Source organism: Mustela nigripes, chromosome 15 (assembly GCF_022355385.1).
Source record: "Mustela nigripes isolate SB6536 chromosome 15, MUSNIG.SB6536, whole genome shotgun sequence".
NCBI classification, from domain to species: Eukaryota; Metazoa; Chordata; class Mammalia; order Carnivora; family Mustelidae; genus Mustela; species Mustela nigripes.
This window is the reverse complement of record NC_081571.1, coordinates 12,284,318-12,288,542: the sequence shown is the minus strand read 5'-3', so window position 1 is coordinate 12,288,542 and position 4,225 is coordinate 12,284,318. Positions and strand designations below refer to the sequence as shown.

Here is a 4,225-nt window from a genome sequence, read left to right as displayed (position 1 = left end):
ATATAAATTTTATATATTATTATACACATTTATATAAATATATTTTATATGATTATATAAATATATAATAAAATATATTTCTATATAAATATTTATATTTTTATATATAAGAATATATATTATATTTATATATAAGAATATATATTTATATATAATAATAATGACATATATTATACTATATAAATATATTATAAAATATAATATGTATAATATATTATATATATTTTAATATATACTTTTATATATAAATATATATATATATATTTACATTAGAGTTAAGCTTCAAAGGCCTGTTAGAAGCAACCTTTGGGTAGACATTCTTGCAGTTGTCTGTGATAAATTCTTATTTGGCTTGCCAGCGTTCATGGTATCCAACAAGGAATGTCCTTGGCCTAGTTGGAAACTGCTATAAATGCTAAAAATGTATGTATCTGCCTAAATTCAAGATCCCCTCCAGTCCCCCAACCTCACCTTCCCCCTTTTAAGGTATAAGAATAAGATGCAATTGGCACATATCCTCATCTTAGTATCCTAACATTTACTTATTACTTACTATTCTACTTTCCTGCCTTCTGATTTAGAGACACCCAAATGCTTATCTCCAAAGATGGAAGAAGAAGATTAAAACAATAATTTGCAGTAAGTATTCTTTCAGCTGTTAATTCATTTATTCCACAGACCTTATTCAGTGCTTGCTAGGTGCTTGGGATACAAAGATAAGCTAGGGTCCCTGCTTTAAAAGGATGCAGTACAGTAGGACAAGCAGACACAGAATGGGATAGTACACTTGTGAGCATGGTAATTAATGTACAGAATAGTATGGGGTCACAGAAAAGAAGCATTTCATCTATCCTATAGGAGATCGAGGCAGACTTCAGGAAGGATGTAAACTATATTAATGAAAATCTGTAAATCAATCAGCTAAATCAGGTAGGGAGAGAGTGTTCAGGATTTTAGAATTAGTTATCTTTGTAATTTAGAATAAAATACCCAATAACTCTAAAGTAAAATATATGCTAATTTCTGGCCAATGACTCATGTTGAAGAAGGAAGGGGTCTAACATCATGAATAAGTGAACATCAAGGTTGCAGAACTAGAGCTAGAAGTTTGTAGGTTTATTTAAAAGTTTCCTTCCTTTTTATGTTTTACCCTCCCTAAGTTGTGGAAAAACAAATATGAGAAATGTTGTGCCTAAGTGGAGCTTTTTATATGCTTCTCTCTGACATGGCCTCTGTTACACTTGGGAGTATATAAAGGCATCATCACTAGAATGGATGAAAATTAGTGTTGAGTCTTTAGAAAAAAAAAAAAAAAAAGCTTAATTAGATTTGCAACCACTGCCCTCATATAAAATTAAAATAATCAAGAAAAATTCAAGTTTAATTGCACTTGGTGTTTTTCTAAGTCATGGGTTTGAAGGGATCAACATGACATTGAAACCTTTGAAAAAAAAGTTTAATCTTTACAACAACCCAGTAATCACCTCCATTTTATAGTTGAGCGACTTGAAGCATAAAGTGGTTAAAAAAACCCAGAATTATACAGCTGAGTAGCATAGCTGGGATTTGAACCCAGGTCTATTTAAATCCAGTGCCTATTACTTACTATACCACTCTGCTTAAGTGGAAACCTGTGTGGGCCCGTTGCTTTCCTGTGGCTCTGTCACCATGAACTTAGCCTGTTTTAGAAAACTGGTAAAAGTGTGTGGTTGGGACAGTGCAAATCCAACATTGCTCCTGAAAAATATTGATGATGCTATCTTCAAATAATAGTCAAATTTCGATATCGTGGATGCCATTTAAAATGTCAACAGTTTTTATGACTATTTTGCAATATAGGCACTGAGAATGTAAAGCAGAATTGAAGTAAATGTCTAGATTTGAATAGAGAACAAAATTTGATTCATAGAGGAAATAGACAAGAGTAAATATGTATGAAAATAACAGTAGAAAAGTTAACTTTAGATGTTTACTTTTTAATTACTGCACGTACATTATACTAGTTTATATATTCTTTAATATTATACTCATTTTCACATGCAGGTGTCACGCATTGTCCATTCAACGAGACTATAATCCCTAAGACCAGTCATGTATTTTTTTTAAGAAAAGGAGTAAGCATTAAAACCATAGGTCAGGAAAGGTTATCTGAGCCTGCTCTCAAACAGTTTAATAAATAGGAGTAAATACATTAGGTTATGGATGCTTGAAGTGGCTGTAAGAAATGAAATTAACATAAAAATGATTAATTTTAACTTTGATCTATTACATTGGGAGGAATTGGCTGGTGGATTTAGAAGTGTATAAATACACCAGTAGAGAGTGAAAAAGGGGAAGTCTGTTATAACTGAATAGGGGTGTGGTCTGCCTAGGCTCAGGAGGAATAGATAATAGGTTCCGAAAAGACTGATAGAGCTATAGTCTTCAGAACTGTCCATTAGAGCTAGTACATTTTCTTTACAGACATAATAAGTATGCCTATTAATACCAGCCAGCTTGGTGAGTTAGAGAAACCACAGCCTGTGGATTTGGGCATATGCACTCTCTGCCTGCATCTAATCCTCGGGGTAACAATATACCTACAACTGCTGTAATCCTAGAGCAGTTACATGGATGCACTAAGTGGTGTGATGGGAGGGAAAGATAGCATCACAAGGATTCGTTTGATTATAACAGTAATCCACACCAAGTCAAATAAAATAGCCAAACAGTTAAAAATGTGGTCTCTAATGAATTTGCTAATTCTAGCAGGCCCTCACAAACATTTCCTGCTAGAGTGCCCCATATCAAGACGAAGTAGCTGTGCTTTAATTACATGGATTAATTATTTGATTTCCAGGAAGTTAAGACAGTGCTTTGTATTTAAATAAAAAGTTCTAGACATGCTGTGAAACTCGATCAAACCAAGAAAAAGAGTGAAACTGAATGCCTGTTCAGGGAGTCAAGATTTCAGCTGCTCGGCAAGCTTGACGTTACGGGTTATGAGCCCAGAAAAGGGGTATTTTAAAACCGGCTGACTGGATCGTGTCACTTTGTTATAGGAAAAGCCCTGCCTTTCCAGAGATCTAAAGTGTAATGCAACCGTATGCTGTTGAGGGGCTCGAATCTTGGCTGTCTTCGCCCCTCTGCACTAGCCGATACCCCAATTTTCAGGGGACGTGATCTCATACTGTCGCCCTCACTTTTGAAGGTCTGTTAAAATTCTGGGGTCTCTTATCTCAATGGCTTTGGAAGTGAGTTTGGGGTAAGAAGGGGGGGGAGGCCTGTGAGTATCTCTTTTGCCTGAGGAGTTGGAGACACTTGTGGAAAAGTCAGGCCCTTTTCGCTCCGGCGGCCGCTCCGGTGTGGGGCTGGCTTGGGTTAGACACATGCACACATACACCATAGAGCTCTGCTTTCCCGTAGCAGCTGCTGCCTCTGCCTCTGCCTCTCCCGCCTCAGCCTCTTTGCCCGGCATACACACACATTCAGATTTGCGCGCTGTTTCAATCCTTGATGACGTGTCCCCGGAGACAGCCAATAGCAAACGGGCTCTGGTCAGGACAATGGGAGGTATCGGGCCAATGAGCGAGCCCCGTGAGTTGGCGGTAGCCAATAGGAGCCGCGCTGGCTGGAGAGTAATGTTACAGAGCGGAGAGAGTGAGGAGGCTGCGTCTGGCTCCCGCTCTCACAGCCATTGCAGTACATTGAGCTCCATAGAGACAGCGCCGGGGCAAGTGAGAGCCAGACGGGCACTGGGCGACTCTGTGCCTCGCTGAGGGTGAGTCTGGGGCAGCGCCGCGGCGGGGAGAGCGCCTCCGGCAGCTCCCCACCCCGCGCGGTGGCCGGATCCCCGCGGCCGGGAGCCGGCGGGTCAGGATCCACACAAAGGCAAATGAGGGGGGACCGTGGGGGGAACTGCGCACGGAGCGAGCCTCTTCTCGGGCGCCGGGAGCCCTGCCCCGCGCCGGAACCCCGGCCCACAGGCTGCCTGAGGCGCTGCGAACCCCGAGCCCCGCGAGTTTCCACCCCCGGCGGCGTCCGCGCTGACTGGCGCAAAAAAATATTTTTTAATTAAAAAAAATTTTTTTAACGTGTTTTCAGCCCCCGGGCCGAATGTTGGGGCGGCCGGCGTGCGCGGGGAGCGGCGGGCGGCGGGGCCGGCGGCGGGAGGGCAGGCAGGCGGGCGGGCGGGCAGGCGGGCAGGCGGCGGCGCTTCACGGGCTGCATTGGCCGCCGCAGAGAG

At 41.6% G+C, this 4,225-nt stretch overlaps 1 protein-coding gene across 1 annotated transcript in view; it reads left to right on the top strand.

Annotated features, from left to right (window-relative positions):
* The first annotated feature begins 3,605 nt into the window (after positions 1-3,605).
* Positions 3,606-4,225, top strand: part of HMGB1 (high mobility group box 1) — a 5,432-nt gene continuing 4,812 nt past the window's right edge. The window contains exon 1 of the mRNA XM_059377873.1: positions 3,606-3,760. The gene's annotated coding sequence lies outside the window, so the exon portion shown is untranslated. The remainder of the gene's footprint in view (positions 3,761-4,225) is intronic.